The sequence below is a fragment of the Ambystoma mexicanum genome, chromosome 1q (assembly GCF_040938575.1).
Source record: "Ambystoma mexicanum isolate Mex_15411 chromosome 1q, UKY_AmexF1_1, whole genome shotgun sequence".
NCBI classification, from domain to species: domain Eukaryota; kingdom Metazoa; phylum Chordata; class Amphibia; order Caudata; family Ambystomatidae; genus Ambystoma; species Ambystoma mexicanum.
The window spans coordinates 296,787,515-296,804,178 of record NC_090922.1 but is presented as its reverse complement, the minus strand read 5'-3'; the positions used below and the strand labels follow the sequence as shown (position 1 = coordinate 296,804,178).

Sequence of the window (16,664 nt, the reverse complement as noted above, 5' to 3'; positions counted from 1 at the left end):
CTAAAAGATAATTGCTTGTCATATATGTAGCACTGGAAGTTGGAGGTGAAGGTGGCAATCACCCGTGCCAGGGCAGCCATTTAGACGTTGAAGAACCAGGGGGATAAGTTAGATCCCCGGAGAATGCCACAGGTTGAAAGAGTGATAGTCGAGTGAAAGTCTCCAGAGTTCGACCTGTGATGGGCGGTCGCAGAGGAAGGAGGTTAACCACGCCAGAGCCAGACCTGTGATTTCCAGGGTGTCACGGAGACATGCGATCAGTATGGTTTCACTGGTACCTACTCCTCTGAGTTTGGTTGGTCCTCCCACTCAGCTGGGGAAGCAGTCACTGGGGTGACATGGGACTGTCCTCTCGAGGATGTCCTTGTTCTGTGAGCTGGTTTAGGTTTCAAACCTTGCTTTCTCCCAAAGACTTTAGATTTCTCTTTTGTATCCTTTTTCTTCTTGGAAATTGAAGGGTGGTCTTCCTGTCGACTGGGGGGTAAGAAGAATCTCCTCAACCTCCCACTGAGAGTCTCTTAAGGTTTCCTCATTGTGTTTGCTCCTCCTTCCTTTTACTGGAAGGCCTGGGGGTACTAGATACAACTCCAAGAGTATTCATATAATTCCCCAACAAGATTCTCCCAGGCACTTCATTCTGTACACTGACGGGTATTCTAACAGTCATATTATTGCACTATTTGAGAGCTGGCAGAATAGGAACCATTTGGATAGTGCCTCCTGCAAATTTAGTGGGAACTTTGGGTGGCTACATCCTCAGGTTTGAAAAAACTTTCATCAAATACTGTAATGCTTGCCCCAGTGTCTCTAATGGTAGGGGTCTCCTGACCATTTACAAGTACACTGTCCTTATAATATTCTTTTGTGTTATCTGGTGTGGAGTTGTACACATCCGCATTCTGTTGTTCCCACAGACCCAGGGACACTAAAGAAACACTGGCTTGGACTCCAACGGGGTCATTAGCCAGTAGTTGAAAGTTACTACTTGCCATATGAACTTCTCCCTCAGAGATGAAGGCTAAGGAGGCAGTGTGGACCCCTGAAGGGGTTTACCCTGACACTGGGATCCCTTTCACATGATCACTAGGCCCACATACAAAACATTTCCCAAATGTTCTCTGAAATTGGAGTTTCTGCTCACCTCCCCCATCCCCGCGGCCCCACTTTTGGTTTAGCATCAGAGGTTTCACTAGACTTAACAGGTTGCCCAAGGAATTTACCCTTACTATGTGTGTGGCCCTCTTTTGTTTGGTTGGAATTAGAATTCTCATTTCCTTCTTTCTTGTGCTGCTTCCCTTCTTCTTCCTTGTGAGTTGCCCGATGGTCCTTGTGAGTGGTCCTGTTGGCTACCCACAAGTCAGCAGCCTGTGCTAACCTTTGTGGATCAATCTCTTTTGAGTCATCCAAGTGCTGTCCCAGCTCAGGAGAGCAAGCATCAAAAATAGATTCTAATAAAAACATTCCTCATTCCTTCAAAGGCGTTCACTCTTTAACCCTTAACCCGATCATCTATGTTCTTTAAACACTCACATTCCCAGTTAGCCTAAGGGGTACCATCAGTCTTTTTGAGGGTCCTAAATCTCTTAAGGTACTGGGAAGGAGTTTTCCCAAATCTAGCTGTTAAGGCCGGCTTCACAGATTCAAAATCCTTTCTCTCAATTGCATCCAACACCATTACAGCATCGCAGCCATTCAGGGGGAGTGTAGACATGAGCCAAGGGATTAAAACATTCTCACTGATTCCTTGAAGACCATAGTTGTATTCAAATTTACCCAGCCAATCCAACACATCCAGTTTTGATACATCCATACATACTCCCTACTTCTTAGGACAGGCTGTGCCTCTTGGGGACTAGCAGACCTAGAGGACCCTGAATGGGAAGTAGAATCAAGAGACAGTCTTTTCATATCCATTTCATGTTGCATCTCCCTCTCTCTGAGTTTGATATCTTGATGTTTGGCTTCAGCTTGAGCAGTCAACTTTTTGAACTCCAACTCTAATCTCATTCTTTCAAGAGAAACACATTCTGTGGTTAATGCTGGACCTTGTAGGGTCCCAATGGAAATAGGCTGAGACATATGGGCAGGCTGTGGCAAAGAGGAGCTCTCTTCCTGAGAGACGTCTACCTCATCTGACTCCTCTTGCAGATTGGAGTTAGACTCTAAACGGTCATTCTCATCCTCATCATCATTTTCCACATTACTTTGAATAGTAGCTGTTAGAGGCCTACTATCCAAACTTTGGTGATTTAACAACCTTTAAGCTAATTTACTTTTCTTTCCCTTCACAGTCAAACCCCTGATTTTGCACATATCTTTCAGTTGATCTACTGTGAGAACAATTGGGGCTTCTTCTTTGAAGTTACCCATATTTGGCATGTTACAATTGCTTCACTTTTTGATGGAGCTTACGTCTTGTGGCTGTTTTAGTTGTACACAAGTACATCAAATACTCAATGTAACCACTCTACACTAATCCTCTTTGCCCGCCACCAGTGTTAGGCAAGATTTGATGCAGTAACCCTTTGGGAGACTACATCAGTCTTGGTATTAGGTAACCCAACTATTGGTATAGGTCTGTACTACACAAGTTGGTAGAGTGACTGAGCAGCCACTCTACCTCTTATCGCAAGAGATGTAAATGTGAGCTCTATCATCGAAATTCACAAATAGAAGTATCCAAATAACACTTAAAATCAAGGTTTTCTAGTTTAATTATTATTTATTCATCGAACGGGCAGTTTTAAATAAGCATTCTTTAAAAAAGGCAATGTACAAATACACTTAAAAATGCTTTCTCAGAATCAAGACAAAGTAAGTACACACTCTATAGAGATGCGTCATGCACACTTCCTACACTCTGCAGTGACTTCACTATCTAGGACAGTATTGGCATTTATATATCACTTTTGCACTTTGTAGAATTCTGAGGTTGTAAAAGAGGAAGGGTTAAGGGAGGGGAAAAAGGTTAACAGGTTCTCAGAGCATGTGAGCACTTTTAAAAATCCCCCAATGAAGTCTAGATAAAACCTTTCCCAACAATATTAGTTAAAACCCAATGTATCTCCTATGGGGGACAGTTCAAATCATTGTCAATGGGTTTGAAGAGTCTGCAGGGAGCGAGCACAGCCAAAGTCCATTTGGAACAAAGTCTATGGAGCTGAGGCACCGAAGTAAGTACCCCTGAGTCAGAACAGTACCTTAGGTTAGAAGAAGAGGATCCAGCTAGCTTCTGTCCTGGTTGCAGTGTTGCAGATCCTTTTTCCTGGGCCTCAGTCGTGGGGACAAGAGGGAGGAAGTCTGGAGGACTCCGCACTGCAATTTGAAGGTCGGTGGCAGCTACAGGCTCTTTTCAAGTCAGCAGCACTTCTCGGTTTCAGCTAGCGGCAAATAGCACCACTGCGGATCTTGGCCAGTTGATGGGCTTCCTTCGCTCCCTGCGTCCAGCACTCTGGTGAGGGCACTCGAGCTTGGATTGTCCTGCTTTGGGAGGGTCCTCAGGATCTTCCTGGAGCTTCGGTCCGGCTTAAGGATGTTGCACTTGACTACAGATTTCTCAACCCCTGGCACTCGGTTCCAGCTTACAGCCAGTTGGGGAAGGTCTTCCAGCAAAGTTCGTCTCAGGGTTAGTTGGTCCCACTAACCTAAGGGAAGAAGTCATCCTTTCCGGAGCTTCTCTTGTTGATTAGGAAAAGCACAGCAGCAGGGCTTCAATGGGCAGTTCTACGGTCCAGGAGGTTGCAGCAAGCTTCTCTCCACGATTCCTTCATCGGATGTTTCTTCCAGTGGTCGACTGTCTTTACGCAGATTCAGGTAACCAAAGAGACTAAGGACAGGGAAGTTTTGGGCACCTGCCTCACTTCCTGCCCTGCCAGACACACTGCAGCCGGAGACAGGTTTCAGTACTGATGCCTGCCAAAGGCAAAAGGAACAAAGGGATAAAACCTGGTTTGGCGCACAGAGTAAAACCCAAGAAAGACCTCACAAAAAAGAAATGGTGAAAAAAGAAGACCGGGCCATTTTTACACAATGGTCACTCATGGGTGCTGTACTGCAGCTGAGGATTCAGCCTGCGGTAGAAAAGCACAATGATAGGAAAATTAAACCACTGCCACCAGTCATTTAAAGTAGTGAGAGTAACATAAAAATGTTACATGAGTAAGTAGGAAAAAGGGCTACTAAGTAACCGCCCAGCACTCCACATAAGATGGTGTGTGCTGGACCTACAAAGAGAAAAGGTAAGTAAAGTCAATTTTACTTTACTATTCTTGGGAACTATAGTTTGCACAAGGAAAGGTATTTAAACCTTATGAGAAACCTAAAGGATTTCTCTGTGACACTGCACTGCAGGTGCTCTGTGTCACCATACAAAAAGTAGATGCCTATGGAGTTTGACTCCAAAAAAAAGAACACATAATCCAAATCAGATCAAAATACATGAGAGAGTGAGAAAAAGGGATCACTCACTCCAGGGTAAAAATTAAAAAGTCCTAAAGTTCAGGAAAAGAGCTGGGGGTCTCGACGGTTGAAGGGAATTAGCACAGAATTAGCACCAAACTCCCTAATACTTCACCTAGGGTGGTGTGTGCTGGACCCACAAAAGGAAAAGGTAAGTAAGATAAAAGCTATCTCAGTGTTCTTGGGAACTGTAGTTCACACAAGAAAATGTGTTTTTAAACATAAAGAGAAGTCCAAGGGACTTTCAGTGGCACTACACAGAGGGTGCTGTGTGTCACTATTCAAGAAACAGATGCCTTTGGAGTTTACCAGACTCATTTAAACAGTTAGAAATCCAAGTAAGACAAAACACATGAGTGAGTAGCAAAAAGTACCACTCACTCAGGAGGTTAAAAATAAAAAAGACCCCAGATTCTAACAGCAGAGCTGAGGGTCTCTAAGGTTTAAGGGAATTGGCACAGAAACTGAAAATTCTCCCTAATATATTTGAACTCATGAAATGAAACTCTTCTCAATTTTGGATTTGAACTGGTTTCTAGAACCAGTGAGATACTTGTTTTTGATACTTGTTAATCTGCTTAGAATCACATGCTGTGCATATGGTCCGACATCCAGTGGTAACCGCAGAGTATTGTATCTTGTCTTTCGGGGACCGAAAGGGGACGTCGGCATAGGCGTGTCTGTAACACTATCCCTATCGTGATGTGTAGTGTACCCAAAATCCCTCCGATTGTTTTTTTCCACCCAGATAACTGGTCGCCCTTTTGGAGAGCTCTTCATAAGAGAAATTGTTAATTCTTGTTTACTGACTTTGTCGGTTATTACCCCTAACGTCACTTCGATAGTGTTCAGATACTACGACGAAGACTGCAGGAACTTTCGACAGCGGTGGACTTCAACGCTTAAGATCCGGCGGCAGAGCCATCCACGTGGCCGGGCCCTCTGGCCGGCCTACACTGTATGGAGAGTGGGGTCAGGGTGGTCATATCTTCCGCTATGTCTCTCCTCTTTTCCCCTCTTTACCCTCTAGGTCTGGTCATCACCTTCATTACCTTTAGCTATGGAAAGGACACCATTTAGGTTTTGCCCCTCTTGCAGGGTCAGATACCAATGGAAGGAAGAGCACGATAAGTGCAGTAACTGTCTGCCCCTTGACCATGACGAAGCGTGGTACGCAGCCTATAGACTCCTTCGACCCAAACACTTGATCGCTGCGTTGAGCGGTGGGCCGCCTACGGCATGCTGTGGGCTGAATCTGCTGCCGCACCCGCTGAAAGTGACAGGGGCTCTACTGATGACCAAGCATCCGTACCGGATGCCATCAACCTTACAATGGGCCTTTCTTGGTCCGCCCTGCCCGTCCCCGACCCCGCTAGGCCTGACGCAAGTCACGCTATGGGGACAACATCCGGCGACAGGGGTTTACAAAAAAGCCACACTAAACACACAACCCCAACCCCGGTTTCGGCGAAAGCGCCGACAGGACTGTCGGACATTTCGACGGATTCCTCTGAGTTTGAAGATCAACAGCGTTCCCCGCATCCGCAGCAGTGTCTTGCGACTGGGCCTTCAAAAATAAAGGGCGCTACCTCAAAAACACATTTGGCTGGCGAAGCACGCTCAGTTGAAGACCCAACGCCCCCTAAAGCCCCAGTAGGAGAAAAATCTACCGCTAGGCCTTCTAGTCTCTCGGTAGAAGAAAAATCTACTGCTAGGCCTCCTAGTCACACGGCACGGCCCGCTTCGCCGGACATCGCCGAAAGCATCGCAAGAAATACTTTGGCGGTTGGGCTGAAGCCTAAAGAGTCGACGAACCGCAAGGAGTGTGCCGCGGACATGTCGAAAGACGCGCCATAGCACCCCGAAGCTCGCGAGGCATACGAAGACAGTCATGTGCCTTTGTCTAGCGCTATTAGTAACACATTTCGGCGCCATAGGGAGGAAAATGAAGATTTTTCACCCATTGATCCTTCTTGTTCGTCTAAATGGACCAGGGAAAAATTTGAAGGCTGCATGGACCATTTGGAAAGATTTGTCTCACTTTCAGAGCACCCTACCCGCCAAGAGACCTCGGGAGGACCCCCCGCTTGTGTCAACTTTAAGATTTCCTGGAAATATAGAACCTTCTCAAGAACATTTCACTTCCATCCACCCTGAAGATGAAATCCAGATGGACACTTATCAAGACGTTTACGATGAGGAAGGGGATACTATCTTCCTACAGGACTACACTGCAGATGACCAGGCGGACGCCACAGAAAAAATGGGAGGACACTCATCAAGTTGAGACGGAGCCATGGGTGCTCCCTACTCACGATCAGGACACAGATGTCTTATGTTTAGATTCCCCTCTTTCCACTCCGGCTCGCCAGGCTTCACCAGTAGACCATCCGATGGCTTTCAATGCCATCTTAAGGAAGGCAGCAGATTATTTTCATATCGCCACCCAGGAGGCCATACCTGAACAAGATTTTATGGAGGACATTCTTAAAGAGAAACCCCCTCCGGCCAAGCCATTCCTCTCTTAAATTCCATTAAAAGGAGATTGGCTCCTTCCCTGCTCACACCTGCCCAGACCAGGGCAAGTGAATCCAAGGGTGGAGAAATTATTTCGGTCATCGCCTACTGACCCTCAATATATTAAAAGCCATGCCACCCCCAATTCCCTAGTGGTTACCACCACCCAGAAATGGAAAGGTGTACCCCTTGCTACGGAGAGGCACCTCCTGATAAGGAGTCAAAAAGACTGTACGCCTTGGGTAAGCGAATTATCACAGCAGCTGCTTTTACCACGTGCATAGCAAACACTATGTTGCTTGCTAGTTATGCCAATGCACATTGGAACCTGATGCAAGAAGGTCTCCAGGAAGTGCCTGAACCCGCAAGAACTAAATTACTCGCTATCGTGGCCGAGGGCAGGCAAGTCAACACAAATGTAATAAACACCCTGGATACTGCAGAGACGGCAAGAAGGTCCCTAGCTCAGGGCAACCTGCTCAAACGGCATGCTTGGCTCCAAAACTCGGGCTTCAAGCCAGAGACCCAAGCAGCCCTTAAAAATAAACCTATTGAGGAATCAAACCTCTTTGGTAAAGCAGTCGACGAGGCTCTAGAGACTGCTAAAAAGAGCATGAGACTCTTAAGACTCTTCAACAAATCACTCAGAAGCCCTCTCCCCAGATGGGAAGCGGTTCCTGTCGGTCCTTTCGAAGGCCCATCCCGTTCCTTACAGAACATGTACAATACGGGAAACGACTGGAACTCAGGGCAGGCATCCAGCACCCCTGCCAACTATCCACCTAGGGGTCAGTAGCGCAGGCAGGGTAGAGGCAGAGACCCCAACTCCAGGGGAGCCACAGCCTCTGGTCAGAAATGACCTACAGATTCAGGTCCCCTCCCATGTCACCCTGGTGGGGGGCGCTTAACATCCTTCCTTTCGGCATGGGAGGGAGTTACATAAGACCTGTGGGTTTTAAAGACGGTCGCCCACGGGTACTGTGTGGAATTCGCCAGACCACCACAATTCAGTCCGCCCAGGACAAGGCGCCTGACGCCAGACCATCTGCGAATCCTGAAACAAGAGGTGGAAGCACTGCTGGAAAAGAACACCCTAGAAACCGTCCCTATTTTTCAGGTAAACAAAGGTATTTATTCAGTGTACTTCCTTGTACCCCAAAAAGCACCTCACCATGCGCCCTGTACTAGACTTTGCCCAGCGAACAAATTTGTCAAACCTCAAAAGTTTTGTATGGTTGCAGGAAGTAATCCCACTGTTTAAGCAGGGGGATTTCCTGGCAACACTGGACATGAAAGATGCATACTTTCATATTTCAATGTTGCCAGCGCACAGAAAATATCTAGGGTTTGTGATAGAGGACAAGCACTATCAATTCAAAGTCCTCCCCTTCGGCATTGCGTCGGCGCCGAGGGTGTTTACAAAGGTACTGTCAGTAGCAGCAGCACACCTGCGCAGACTATCCTTCCCGGTTTACCCTTACCTCGACGACAGGCTCATAACAGTGGACTCTTAAGAATATTCAGACGACAATAGACCTCCTGTTCAATCTGGGATTCTCCATCAACGAGAAGAAAATCCTCCTTAGACACCAGTCAAGCAATTTCTAGGGGCTCTAATCCTGACAAAAGACTGCCTCGTCTTCCCCTCCCACGAGAGGGTTCAGAACATGCTTACTCAGATCCCTAAATATGTAGCCAGTCGGGAAGGGACGGTACGCAAGGCCATGGGCTTGCTAGGTATGATGGCGTCATGCATTTACTTAGTTTCCCACGCGGGGCTGCGCATCCGTCCCATGCAAGAGTGGCTCAACAGCCAGTGGTGCCAGGCCAGCAGACAATGGGAAGATCTGGTAGTTGTCTCGCCAGCCCTCGTTCTCTCTCTGCAGTGGTGGTCGAGGGAAAACCTCTTGAAGGGGAAAACCTTCACCACCCCCGCAGTAGAAGCCACTCTTACGACAGATGCATCTCTCACGAGGTGGGGGGGGGGGCCCTCACCTGCTTCAGCAGACAGCGCATGGAGTGTGGTCCCCACAAGTAGCATCCAACCATACAAATCTGTTAGAGCTGCTAATGTTGTTCAAAGCACTGAAAGCCTTTCAAACACAGCTACACGGGAAGACAGTCCTGGTCCTGACAGACAGCACCACAGCCATGTATTACCTAAACGAACAGGGGGACACGCACTCTCCAGGGATATCCAAGCTGTCCCAGAGCATTTGGATGTGGGCTCTCAAACACAAGATGTTCCTACTGTCCCAACATGTTCCAGGATAACTCAATCTTCTAGCGGACCTGCTCAGCAGAGATTTCCCACTGCACATAGAAAAGGAATGGCGTCTACACAAAGACATGGTCTCCAACGTCTTCGCAGAAGGGGGCTTCCCAGAGATCGACCTGTTTGCAATCAGGAGAATGCCCAATGCCAAGACTAGGCCTCCAGGTACCCCCAGAACCGCTCCAAGGGGAACGGACTCTGGATAACATGGACAGGGAAATTTGTCTACGCTACCCTCACCCCTCCGCCCCCCGACTCCCCTACTCAACAAGATGGTGCACAAGATGCACCAGGAACCAGTTACCCTGATTCTGGTGGCCCCCATGTGGGCCCGCCAACCCTGGTTTCCTAATCTAATGGAAATGTCCCTCACCCCCCCCCCCCCGTGAGACTACCCTGCCCGTATAAAATGTTGTCTCAGGAGACACTACACCCATACACACAAACTCTGAATTTAGCGGCCTGGCTCCTGAGGTCATAGAGTTTGGACACCTTCAACTCCCCCAGAGTTGCATGGACATACTCAGGGAGGCTAGAAAACCTAACACACGTTATTGCTATTCCAGTAAGTGGAAACACTTTGTCATCTGGTGTAAAACCAAGGGGCGTCAATCCCATTGACTGCTCGCCTACACACATTGTGTTGTACCTAACTCATTTGTTAGACTCAGGTTTGGTTTTTAATTCCCTATAGGTTCATCTACCTGCTCTATCAGCCTACACTACGTCACAACAGAAAGTGGTGTGGTGGAAAATACCTGTTAAGGCTTTTATGGAAGGGGTTAAAAGAATTCATCCTCCCACCCCCGTTTCTAACGCAGCTCCCGGATGGGATCTAAATGTGGTTTTGATCAGACTCATGGGGTCTCCCTTTGAACCAATGCATAAAGCAAGTCTAAAAGCCCTCACTTATAAAACGGCCTTCCTAGTGGCTATCACTTCTATTAGAAGGGTTAGCGAACTACAGGCTCTTTCAATTCTAGACCCTTTTGTTACAGTCCACAGGGATAAGGTGGTTTTGCGCACTCATCCCATATTTGCGCCTAAATTCATCTCAAAGTTCCATGTGAACCAATCAATCAAACTACTCACTGTCTTTCAGAATCCCACTAGCATGGCCGAATGAAGTCTACACACACAAGATGTGCGCAGGGCAGTCATGTTTTACCTGGAAAGAACAAAACCACTGAGAAAGACTAACCCGTTTTTCGTTTCAGTGGCAGCTGGTAGAGAATGGGATCCTGTCTCTAAATCAGCTATCTCAAGGTGGATTGTCAAATGCATCACACTATGTTTCTCTCTTACTAAGAGAGAACTGCCCTTCAAGCCTATAGCGCACACTACTCGAGGCACTGGGGCTTCCATAGCATTTATTGCAAATGTTCCCCTTGAGGCCATTTGCAAAGCAGCAACCTGGAGTTCTGTACACACCTTTGCAAAACACTGTTGCCAAGACACTCATTCTAGATCGGATTTTCAGGTGGGGCAAGCAGTATTAAGACATCTTTTCACTACTGTTCCTTCTCACAACCCACCTCCAACTCTGGGTACTGCTTGCTGGTCTATGCACAGCATGTGATTCTAAGCAGATGAACAAGCATCAGAAGACATGCATTACTCACCGTAATAGCATTTCTGATGATTGTATCTGCTTAGATTCACATGTGCCCACCCTTCCTCCCCACTCGGATGGAAGGAACATAGACGTCTTACTACTTTCTCTCTTTTCTGTACTTACTCATAATAGCCTTGGGCTCCCTCATGGCAAGAAAAAATATAATCAGAGGGACCTCGGCGCATGAGGAATTTTGGGTACAATACACGTCACGATAGGGATAGTGTTACAGACACGCCTATGCCGATGTCCCCTTTCGGTCCCCGAAAGACAAGATGCAGTACTCCGCGGTTACCACTGGATGTCGGACCATATGCACAGCATGTGAATCTAAGCAGATACAATCATCAGAAATGCTATTACGGTGAGTAATGCATGTCATGTGAGCTCCATAGGCACAATCGGATAGCTTATACAGCAATACATGCAATGAGCAATGTCAGAGTCGTGAGTTCGAGCCTCACCTGGTGCATGACTTTACAAGGGGTAAAGAAAAAACTTCTTCAACCGCTTTGATCACAAAGAGTGATCAAAGTGAATAAACACATGTTTATTCAGTAGGAATATTGGTCATTCTTTTAGTGGGGGATGAATGCGCAAATAGTCCTGCCCCCCTCGCGTCTTTTGTGGACCTTAAAAACGCAACACAGTTGTATTTTCAAAGCCAATACACGTATTCTGTTCAACTCGGTGGAAACATTCTCTGGCACAAAGAATAGATGAATAAAAAGTAAAGCTTTCAAACCCTTTTAACTCTGAGCTATTGCACGGTATTTCACGTAACAGTTTATGAAAGTGCCTTGCCACAATTCTGGGGCACATCACTTCTCACACCAAGGACTCTACATATCAAAGAATTAGTCACGCTGAATATAGAGCTCATTTGGCACGAGGGCTGTTTACACATAGGCTGCAATGTCAGCTGCGTCTAAACGGCCCTTGCGCCAAATAGCCAGTGTGGAAATGGCCTTCACTCCAATGTGGCCTGGCAAAAGGGCTCTGCAGCTAAATGGGCATCCTGAAACGCCCAGCGCCAAAACGCGCAGGCCAAAACGTGGCATACCGTATTTGAGGCGCAGGGGAAAGTCAGGTAGCGGTCTGTGTTTGTGGGGATGGAGTGGTGGGGGTATCGCGTAATAAAATTGCTGCAAAAAAATGTCAACGGTAAAAGAACCGCTGAAAAAATGCTGTGGTTTGACCCAGTAAAGGTGTTCCCCATTATACCATTTAAAGGGATCGGGGGCTTGCGGGGGTGTCCACCCGCTCCCCTTAAATGGTATAATGGGTCCGTGGGTTGCGGAGGTGTCCCCCGAATCCTTTACACGATTGTGGCGCAAAAGACCATGGCATTTTTGCTGCAATGTTTTGCATTCACGGCCCTTTTTGAAATGGGCCCCCACTCATCTTCAGCCGGCCCTGTTTACCTGCCCATTGTTGCCGATAGGCTGGAGCGCTCCCAGGCTCCCTTACAACTGAAGGATTTTGAAAGTGTGACAGGGGCAACATTACCTTTGCTCATACGTGTTTGACTGTTGTCATTGGACAACAGTAGTGTCAGACCAGATGTAATACGTACTATAAGCCAGGAATCTATGGCTAGTGGCATTTACAACTTTCTATTGGGTCTCTGTTCTAGCCTTCAGAAAGGGGGAAATATTGCGAATGTAATGTTTGTGAGTAGGTATTCAGAGCGGTGGAGGAACCATCTGATTCATGAGCCATCATGAACATGCATAATCATCTAATGTGTGCAGATCTATCTTGTGAGCAGTGCTCTGGTTTACTAACGCGACTGCTCCTGAACTCGAATCGTACTATGACAACACTCAACGCATTTACACTAGGAATTGACTTGGTATTAACCTTGCTCTCTCAAAGCACCATAATCGCTTCGATTCAATGCTACATTAGTCTCCCAAAAGCAAACCGCTTTTTCAACCTGTAATGAAGAAATGTTTGTATTTTTTAAAATTACATTCAACTCTCAGCCGATGTTTAACTCACAGAACTACGAAAACAGGAATTAAAAATAAACGTCTTTGGATCTGCCACTTTGAACTGACAAGTCAGACATCATAAAAGATTTGCGCAAGTGTGACACTATTAAATTAAATAATATATGTGTTGATATTTGCAGTATTGAAATCTCTGTGGTTCCTTACTAAAGTGGCAGGTCTCCCTTGAAGCTGCAGTGAGACCAGACTTTCTGGCTCCATCAATCCACATACATGTACCTTCTGAATGGGGTGCCCCTCAGGGGATGACTACTGTAAAAACGTAGTCCCAGACATGACATTTCACAGTCAGTCGATAATGAGGGTCCAACAGGCATGTCAGGATAGATTTTTAAGTGGCAAAAGTCAGAGTTCCTAAGGAAGACTGTTAGAACAAGTAAGTACTTTACTTTAGAGTTAGTTGAGGGTCCAGGGGCTTAACAGAAGGCGCACTAGGAGTATTGCAGCAGGGGCCTGGGTACACTGGACGAGAGGACTCCCAATCACAGAAAACATTCCAAAACTACACAGGGTTCACAAGAGACTTAAGGTGAGTAACTACCCAAGCCAGCACAGTACCTTAGCACAGCAGATGATTTTGTAGCAAGAGGACATCAGGATCTGCAGCGATAAACCTGATATTTGAATTTCTTCATCAAGAAGACAGAAGACAGGACACTACAGCAAGGATCACAGGGCAGGCACCAGGCAAGGTTTTCGTAAAGGCTGGATGTGGTTCTGTGTATTTTGCGCCTTTTTCAGGAACACAGAAGACAGAATATCGCTGGTCGGATTCTCATCGTTTGCAAGATGCAGCACTCTGGTGATGGGACTATTTGGGCTGGAATCGTGCCTCTGGAGATCCAGTAGGATGCCTGCGAAGTTTCAGTGAGATTCGGAATTCGGAAGACCGTGACCTGCGCAATGGCTCGAGGTCCCATGGTATTGGGGTATTGCAGTCCTGCAAGGTCACAGCATGGCGTGGGAGGGCTCAAAATGCAGGTCTTCTTGAGATTAGCGAGACTCACCAGGATGTGGGTCAGGGTCCTTGTTCTCGGAGACCCTAGATCGATTGAAAGGAAGGGCTACAGCAGTCTCTGGTTACACAGCAGACTCTCCGGTTGCTGAAAATCGTTTCAGCCGTGAATGCTTCATTTGCCTCTTTGGTTTTGGTTCCAGTTGTCGACTACTTCTTCAGCTTCCAGGATCAGCCTTTTATGCAGGAACCTAGCCAATCAAACAGCTTTGCTACATTCAAACTTGGGGGAGTTGGCCATCCTTTAGGACAGCCAGCCTCCCAGTTTGAACTCGAATCTCGCACTCAGGCTGGAAGACAAAGGGCTGCAGAGTTTTGGACTCCTCCGCCGCTTCCTGCCTTCACAGACACTATGGAGGCTGGGGGGGGGGGGGAGGGTAGTCCACAGGACTCCTTCCGAAGATAAAAAATCACACAAAGGAATTTCCCAGCCTGGATGTCAGTGGAGGGAACAAGAAACATTAAAATAGCGAGAAAAAAAAGACGGCTCCTTTTGGTAAAATGAGCACCCATGGGCGCCTTTACTGGGGCTGTGCAAGCAACCTGCGGTAAAGGTGCACCGAATTAATAAAAAGGTTCACTGCCACCAGCCATTAAAGGGAAGTTTGTCCTTGTAACATAAAAGTTACATTTAAAATGAGAAACGGGATACCGAGTATCTCACCAGCACTCTGCATAAGGTGGGGGATGGAGGGTTGTTGGTCTCACCTGAGTTCAACCCTGGGATTCTGCAGATCCTCAGCTTTATAGAATAAGAAACATTTCCCTGTAGTTGCAGCTCAGCTGGGCTTCGTAGGACCACCTTCTTTGTTCTCACACAAGGGTTTCATCTTCTGCTTTTTGAACAATGGCCATCGCTGCTCACTGCTGGTGTCACTTCCTGGCAGTCCTCTGAGGTTGGTGCAGAAGTGATGGTCCCAAAATTCAGTGTGTCCTGCATACTCAACTGTCCAGACTACAGAATTCGGGCCATCGGAGCACGGAACTGCGAACTAGCCAGACCCGCCTGGAGTGACTTTGCAACTCACAATGCCTGGGCTTCCATCAGCAGAACCAATACACTAATTTCGGAAGGCCCAGCGATTTCAGTAACTTCTATGGTGGCCCCGGAGTGAATTGGTGTATATAGGGTGAGTAAACATACATGTTCTCCCCTCCCATCCCAAACCTGCCTTCATGGGATTGTATGGGTATAAAGTCCTAGCCCAGAGCTGTGTTCTGACCTGTTATCCTCCGCTAGGTCTTCCTTAAGATGTCTGGATTGGGAGAGTGTTAGAGAGAATTCTCAGAAATGTGCTAATTCCTCTCTACCTTGAGACCCCAGCAACTTTTCTGGATTTTGAGGACTTGAATTTTTAACCTGGAGAGAGTGAGACCCCATTTCCCACTCTCTCAAGTATTTTAATGTGATTTTGAACACTGTTTATTTTTGGTTATGGAGTCTGACAAACTCATAGGCATCATCTTTTGCATTGTCACACAGCCCCTTTAGTGCAGTGGCACAGGGGAAGTCTTTCATATTTCTCCAAGGTTTAAATACCTTCTTTTTGGATAAACTACTGTTTACAAGAGCAGTAAAGTGAAATTGACTTTATTAGATTTGTAACTTTCTAGACCCAGCACACACTATCTTACAATAGGGGGCTGGAGGGGTTACTTAGTATCTCCTTTGTCTAGCTTCCCATGTAACATTTTTGTTACCCATTCCTCGATAAATGGCTGGTGGCAGTTTTCTTTTTACTACCGTTGTGTGTTTTTACCGTGTGCTGCGTTCGCAGCCACAGTAAAGCACCCAAGGGTGCCAATTTTGTCACAATGACCTGGTCTTCTTTTTTCGTCATTTCTTTGTGGAAAGGTCCTTCTTGAGATTTACTCTGCGCGCCAAACCAGGTTTGGTCTCTTTGTTCGTTTTGTCTTTGGTGGAATTCACGAGTGAAGCCCGCCTCTGGCTCCAGGGTGTCTGGCAGGGGCAGGAAGCGAGTGAGGGGCGGGCCCGAAAACTCCCTGTGCATAGTCTACTAGGAGACAGGAATGCACTCTTAGGTGATTGGCGGGCTGGCTTTCTGGCAAGGACAGCCACCCTGCTGGTTGACTGACAGCTATTCTGGAATGAACGGGAGAAACCTGCATAAAAGGCGAGGCCTTTTGGCTTGGAAGGCAGAGTCGACCACTGGATAAAGGAATCCAAAAAAGAACTTCGAAGAGACGCCTGCTGCAACTCCTGGACCGTTGGTTTGCCTGGTGAAGCCCTGCTGCTGTGCTGAAGCTCCGAATTCGTATCGACAGAGAAGCCCTGCAAGGACGACTTCTCCCCTTGAGTTGGTGGGACCAATCAACTCCAAAGTAAGCCACCTGGACATGTTCTTGAAGCTGGTTGAATTTCCACTGCAGTTGTTGCTAGAACTGAATAGCCAGGGAGAGGAATACCAGATCATGTGCGTTGCTTTTAATCTGGTCGAGAGCGCCAGGAAGATCCTCTGGACTTCCAGGAAGCAGGACTGACCGAGCCTCTCGACAGCTAGGAACCGTGGTGTTGCTATTTGCGGCAGAAGCGAGGAGCTGAAACACTGAAGTGCCACTTGTTTGAAGATTGCCGGTTGCGCTCGGTGACCGTCCCATTGCAATGCAGGAGTCACCAAAAGTCCTCCCTCTTGTCCCCACGACTGAGGCACAGGAACAGAAGCCATCTGTTGCACTTTTCTTAGTACTCTGCAGTCTAAGAGAACTTAACTCTTGTTGTGCCACCTTGCTTGATCTCAGTTGAGACTT

General features: G+C 47.1%; 1 protein-coding gene across 3 annotated transcripts in view; it reads left to right on the top strand.

Moving 5' to 3' along the window:
* The window catches only part of LOC138527486 (zinc finger protein 25-like), a 778,719-nt gene that overhangs the window by 372,950 nt on the left and 389,105 nt on the right, over nucleotides 1–16,664 (top strand). The gene's annotated exons all lie outside the window — the stretch shown is intronic.